Genomic DNA, 7,276 nt, shown 5'->3' on the forward strand with positions numbered 1-7,276 from the left:
GCATTAAAGTGTATTAACACTGTGTGTGGACTGACTTAGAACTAAAGTTAGTCCCAAGACAGTCCACACACACAGTGTTACTGCTCAGTATGGCATCTGCATGTACATTACTGCACAGTAACTAATTGGGCATAAATTTGATACCTGCATGATGCAGGTATCAAATTTATACTCAAGTTGGTGTAAGTTGCCATATTTACTGTGCAGTACGGGCATACATATATAGACTGTTACCAGATTTGCCCATTACTTTGGGGTGTGCTCATTTATTAGGGATAGTTTCTAGGATCTTGGTGATTCTGTCAATGTGCTGCTTGTGTTACTATACGGAGCTGTATCTCTCCCTTCTGCAAGCCCTCACTCACAATGGAGCTATCTTGCAGGATTCAGTCTCAATGGGGCTGGGTTCCTCCAGTCACCAAGTCAGTCATACACACAAACACACACAAATTAACGTGACACGCCTGACCCAGCCAGGTTGACCAACATGGACAGGCTGACACCCTCATATGCCAAGAATCAGTTCATCAGAGCAACAATAAACTGCAGTCAGACACAAGCACACAGGTGAACAGAATCCCTCTGAAACCAGCGGGGTGTCCAGCGGACACTCTCATGGGCCAGCATTCAGTTCATTAGGGCACGTCTGAGTCAAACTGGGTCAATCAGCCTGTACAGCCCCTTATGTGTTTCAAACTCAGCACATCCCAATCTTTGGCCTCTTGATGAGCAGACCACACAGTATTTTTGGGCTTCACAGGGATCTTTAGCTTAGGTAAAAGAAGCATTGCTGCAGAGCACGGGAGGAAAGAGAAGCAGAGAAGGAAAGATATACCCAGTTACTACCAGTTTGACTATAAAAGTTATTTATTGCTAAGCATATGAAATATATATAATGGTACTAATAGTAATAGACATGCAAAGGAAAAACACAAGCAATTACGATACTACCCTGGTTTCACTAAGTATTTGGGGAAACTTAGCTCAAGCTTAACTAATACAGTTCAGGTTCAGAAATTTATGCCTAGAGAGAAAAGAGAGAGAGAGCGTTGGGATCTCATCAGTCCAAGATACTCAGGCTGCAAAGCTGACAGGCACCGTCCGTAGCACAATTCTTGAAGAGAGAGACGATCTCTTCTTCCAGCATCCCAAGAACGACAGGGGATGGTGTCAGCACAGGAGTTGTCTTCTTCTTTCTTCTTCTTTCTTCTTCTTGAAGCGCACACACTTTTTACAGATTTTTATACCCTCAGTTCAGCTGCTTCAAAGCATCCTCAATTGTGTAAATCATTGTCTTTTCTATTGACAAGGGGTTATCTGGTTTGGACCATCTCATGAAACTGATTGATAATCAGGAAACACATAAGGTTAAGGAGTAACCAGATACTAGGGAGCCAGCTTGAAATTCCTATGGATAGCAGATATACTGATGGGATATCTCATGCTTTCTTCAGAAACAATAGATAGCTTGCAGCATCAGGATTTTGGATTTTTACTTGTTGTGCACAAGCCTCAGCTTAGCATGACTTTTCCAGATCTTACTATAGTCTTTTAACAGACTTAAGGCAATTATTGGGGTGCTCATAACCTTTTGTGGAGAGGACTCCCACCAGTCATCTCGGGAAAAGTATGACAACACCTGTGGTTAGGGCTCCAACAGGCTGGACGCTGTGATGAACCCTTAACCATTGTTCAAATGTTGCCCGTACCCCCTCTGACTCGGTCTCTTGCCTCAGCATTCCCTAACTGAGCACCCGAGTTTTAGTCAACCAAGTTTAAATAGGCCTCCCATAGTGGGACCGGGGAATGTATGGCCCGAGATGCCTATTAAACTTAAAGGTGTGTGTGTGTCTGGGGAAAGTCCTTAGTAAATCCAGATTAGAACTGGTCTGATAAATGCTGAGCTGGGTGTGTGTGAACATGGGTTGATTAACATTTGGAGCACAGATTCCCCATCATGCAATGCTCCCCTGCTTCTCTGGTCCCAGAATTCACTACAGTCTCTGCTTCTGGCTTTCTGTTCTCCATCTCTCATGTAAATGAATGGTCATCTGGTTCCATCTCGGATGCAAATGAGACCTAGGGCAGTTGTTTCACTCGTCACCCTTATCTGGAGGGTCTTAGGTGTGTCTCTCACTGCATCTTAATCAGTTTCATTTATGTGGGGGGGGGGGTGAGTCAGACAGACTGCATCCTGTGCCAGGGTTGCCCAAGAACACACAGCTGAGACGTAACAAGACATGTGCCCATACTGCACAGTAATTTTGATTACTGCACAGTAAATGCGCATGTGTAGATGCGCCCACAGAGGAGTGCTCCCAGAATCAGTGGTCTTCACTGAAAGTCAACTGTAGCCAGACTCATGTAGCATAATGAATACCAGTACTTTCACTGACAGGGGATGGCAGTTGTATGGATGTTGCTTGGAGCTAGGAGTTAATGTTAAAGGTACAGTCTTGGCTTGCTGCTACTCATACAGTTAGAGAATTGCAGGGCTCCTTTTCTGCCTTGCAAATTGTTACCAAAGGGCCAAATGCACTGAATCTGTACAAGATGGATCCTTCCCTTTCTGTGTGCTTACTAAAATAAAGAAAGGATGACTTTGATTTCATAGATTTCATAGACATTAGGGCTAGAAGGGACCTCGTAAGATCATCGGGTCCAGCCTCCTGCCCAAGGTGCAGGAAGTCAGCTAGTGTCAAAGTATCCCAGCAAGATAAGCATCCAAATATTTCTTAAAAGTGTCAAGTAAGTGCTTGCACCACCTCCGGGGGAGTCTGTTCCAGGCCTTGGGGGCTCAGATAATAAAGAAGTTTTTCCTTATGTCCAGCCTAAAACAGTCTTGCAGGAGTCTGTGACCATTGGACCTTGTCATTCCTTGGGGTGCTCTGGTGAACAGTCATTCCCCCAGATCCTGATGCACACCCATTATGTACTGGGTAACTCAGGGGTAACTTGGCTCAGGGGTGACTTGCTCAGGGGTAACTTGGCTGCCACCAAGTTACCCCTGAGCCTGATCTTCTCCAGGGTGAAGAGTCCCATAGCTTGCAGCCTCTCTTTATAAGGCCCGTTCTCTTGCCTGCTGATCATGAGCATGGTTTTCCTCTGGACTCTTTCAAGCTTCTCCACATCCTATACTTTGGACTATGAGATGCTGGTTCCATGCCAAAATCTGGAGGAATGTAATCATTCTCTGTAAGTATTGGGGAGTACAGTGTGAGTGAAACAGGGACAGGTGCAGCCATTTTGCATGTGTTATAATCTATCCCTCCTCTAGGACTATCTGATCTTTATTACTACCACCCCTAATACAGCTCTCTGGTCCTGTCCAGTAGGTCTGGAGGACCAGGGCTCTATGATCACTCCAAAGAAAGGATAAGTATTCACACCATGGAGGGGCAAGCATATGGTCCTGGGTGAAGGTGTGCCATTCAGCTCATGGGGCTTCTTTTGGACCAGAAAACCAACTTCTGGATCCAGCCTGCAAGACTTCTTGCTGTGGTTGTCAGAGCGACTGTGTCATCATGGCTAGCACCCAGAGAGGATAATTTCTCCACCCTGCCCCCCACCCACAACTATATTTCTAGTTTTAGATCATTGCTGAGGACAGAAATTGGCAATGGGAGTGGGAAGGCAAGCAGTGGATTCAGTTGCTCACTCATTTGAGTCTCATACCCCTGGTTTACAGGGAATTTAGAGGATGTTATTATGGGCTGTGTGGCAAACAGAACAGGGGGGAAACTTTGGCTGGGTATCAAAGCAGCTTTCCATTGGTAAAGATTTTGAGCCAAACCTCATTTCACATGTAAGTCCCTAAGAGGAACTTGAGTAGCTGCCTGACTGCAATTTGTATATTTTAGATTTTGTTTCCACTTGTGACAGAGTAGTATCCCCTGAGTATACATGTAACTGTTAATGGGAGGGTGGGGGAGGACAGCTGCCACCTTATCACTCAAGTAGCCTAGTGACTGGGGAACTTACCCAGGGAGCAGGACACCCAGCTTCCATAGCCCCATTACCCAGAGGGGATTTGATCCTCTCTTTCCCAGTTCCCAGCAAAGCACTCTAACCAACCACCAAGAAGCAGTCCAGGTATTCCCCCCACCATACCTCTTGAGAAGGTGAATTTGCCCCTCTGGGAACTCTGTCTCTCACCACATGAATGTGGAGCACCCAGAAAAAGGTAAGTATATAATCAAAGAGAAGTGGGACTTGAAAGGATCTCCAGAGGTCATCTAGTCCAACCCCCTGCCTGAGGCAGGATCATCCCTATTCAAACCATCCTATACAAATCCATAATATAAACTCTTTGTAAAACTACCATCAACACTGACACAACATAAGAGATAACATCCTAACCTGCTGCAGGAAAAGTGGGGGAACCATATATCAAGACTTAAATAGTTTTCTCAGCATGAAATGAATTGAAAGGGGGACTTTTCATTGTTTTCTACTCTTTTAGATACTGTGCCCTGTGTGACATGACCATCATTGTACTGAATGGCTTCTAGGTGCTAATAAATGTGCCTCAACTCTGTCCCAGGTGGGAGAGGAGTTGCCTCTTTGGCCTGTTCAGATCATGATTTTGTAGTGCCTGCTTTAAATGCAACAGAGATATTACATTTTATGCTGATTATTGCCCACTCCAGCAGAGGTTGCATATTACAAAACTCTCGGAGATGTGTCCATGCAGAAGTACTGAAATTTGGAAAGATCAGGATAGTTGCAAGCTCAGACGGAGCACAAGCACTGCCCAATTCCCTGTCCTCTTTCTCAGGGAAAATTCAGAGGAAAAAAAGATGGCAGCTGAAATGTTCTTCTTAGAGATGAAAAAAGTATAAGGTAGCTTGCTGAGCATTTTAATTTGGTGGAGCTTCCTTAGAGATGGTGTGGTGCAGAGGACCTGTAGGTAAGCAATGACAGTGATGACAGGGTTGGAATGAAAGACCTGAGAGAAAATGCTAAAGGACACTGGAGAGCTGACTTTGGTGAAAGACATCATGGGAGGAATCTGACAGTAGTTTTCAAGTATTTGAAAGGCCATCATAGAGGAGGAGGAGAAGAAAGCTGGTTCTTCCTGGTCAAGCAAACAAGATGCAAAGTGGTAGGTTTAAACTGCAGCAGAACAGATTTTGAACACATCTCAGGAAAGAGAAAAGAGAAAATATAACAAACTGGGCAGGGAAGTTCTGGAATCTCCTTCACTGAAGGTCTTCCAGTATGGACATGTGCCCGGGCTGATTTAATAACAGCAAATCCTGCATCTCTGCAGGGGGATAAAGAAGATGACCCTGAAGGTCCCTGCCAATCCTATGGGACTATAATTCAATGATATTCTTAACACAAGCCAGGGAAAGACCAAAGGCAAATACACAGCCAAAATATTAATGAGTGTCAGCCTGCACCACAGCCTCGCAAATGGCTGCAAGCTGTACTAAATAGTCACTGATCTCAAATAGGGAACAACAAGAAGTGTGAGGAAATATGTTAATTGATTCTTGTGAAAGAGGCATTTCCCATCCTCCTGTTAGTCCACTGAGCTGGAGACTTGGAAGGAAGGGCTGGGCAGGGCTTCATACTATTTTTCGTATTACTGTTATCCTCTTTTTGGATCATCCACAGAGATAATGTTTGCTATTTTAAATGGGCTTACAGCTTTGTAGCAGGACATATTTTAACTCCTGTCCTCAGGGTGTTAATGGCACTGGTAATAAAGGAAAATTTGGTTAATAAAGTTGTATGAGGCCACTGAGATAAAGGTTTTTAAGGAACAGAAAAATAAGCTTTGCTTTCTGTCAGTTCTTGTTTCCATTTTCTGACCACATCAGGAGGTGTGAGGGAAGCAAAGAATAGCATAGTTGTAACAGCAACTTGCAAAAACAACCTATAGCTGTCATAAAGTAGCCAAGAGCCATAAATTCACCTTTGTCCTTCCTGCTTCATGGAAAGGTACATCAGCACAGAGTCTCAGTTTTCACCAGCTGACTCCATTGTTCACTCCATGTTTCAAACCCACTCATCTATCACTGCCTTGAAAAATATCTGACCTGTCCATTTATGAAATGACCACACGGACCTCACTTATCAAGTACATCTGAATAAGAGTGAACAAGAGCAGGAAATAGTAGAAAGTGACTATAAACCTCACACACCATCCTGCTTATGGCCTTCACTCTCACGCTCTCTCTTTTTTGTAACAGGTTCTCCATGTAATTCACGTGAATTCTAACTGCAGGGCAGGGCATTCTTTCCAGGGCAGGGAGATGTTCAACCAGTATTTTCTAAATGTTGATTCCCTACGTGATCAGCACGAAACACCCCATGAACAGATCGGTGAGAGCATTTTAAAATCCCCAAATAAAAGATCTTTTGGAAGAAAGAGCTGGAGGAAGAAAGATTTTGTAAGGATGCCTTGTCCCTTCTCGTTGCTTCAGTTCAGGGCCCGAGCAAAAAATCCGGTTCAGCAATTTTATGGATAATGTTGGGTTTTTTGTTTTGTTTTCTTTCTTTCTGAACTCCCCCTTCTTGTTGAGTTCCCAGTGTATTGCTCTGGCTAACTGTGTAAAATCAGGCCATGCTCTGTTAGCTGGGCAGCTACTTCACTGGCAGGATAAGAAACTGTTACTATCACCACTACCTTTAACAATCTCCTCTTTAGCTTATGTGGTAGAAATGTGTGGCTCGATGACATAAGTCCTACGTTCCAGCTTCACACATGGTCTGGGCAATGTTTATTTTCATCAAAATTTTCCACAGAAATTTTCACATTTTGGAAGAAATACTGATCAGTTTTGTGGTTTTCAATTTCCCCCAATTAGGGAATATTTTCTAGGAAAGTAAACACTTTCTGTGAAAAAAAAAAAATGTTTTCTTCCTCTAAAACATTTCATTTCAAAGGAGAGGTTTTTTTTTTAATCATCTTTACCCGCACCCCGCCATTGTTTAGAAAATCATGACAGTGTTGCAGTTAGAGCAACATTTAATTTGATTTCAGACTGATCATATCTACTTAAAGGGATTTAGACACTGCAAGAAATTAACCATTCATAGTTAAAAAAGGAAAGCAGAGAAACTAGCACAACAGTGAAGTCCAAACGATGGCACCACAACGTACTCTACCTAGGAGACCAAGGAAATAATCTGGTATTTGGGTTATCAACTAGCAAACTTTTTAAAAGTGTTGGTAGTGAACAGAGGGCACTGAATTGATAAGTAGCTTGTGACTAGATAGTGAATATAGAACATTGTCCAGGGAAGAGACAGTACTTACTAAAAC

The 7,276-nt window shown here is 43.4% G+C and overlaps 1 protein-coding gene across 1 annotated transcript in view; it reads left to right on the forward strand.

The window, feature by feature from the left end:
* LOC106737887 (C-type lectin domain family 2 member L) overlaps window positions 1-7,276 on the forward strand; it is a 97,367-nt gene that overhangs the window by 60,509 nt on the left and 29,582 nt on the right. The gene's annotated exons all lie outside the window — the stretch shown is intronic.

This window comes from Alligator mississippiensis, chromosome 4, assembly GCF_030867095.1.
Source record: "Alligator mississippiensis isolate rAllMis1 chromosome 4, rAllMis1, whole genome shotgun sequence".
Classification (NCBI taxonomy): Eukaryota; Metazoa; Chordata; order Crocodylia; family Alligatoridae; genus Alligator; species Alligator mississippiensis.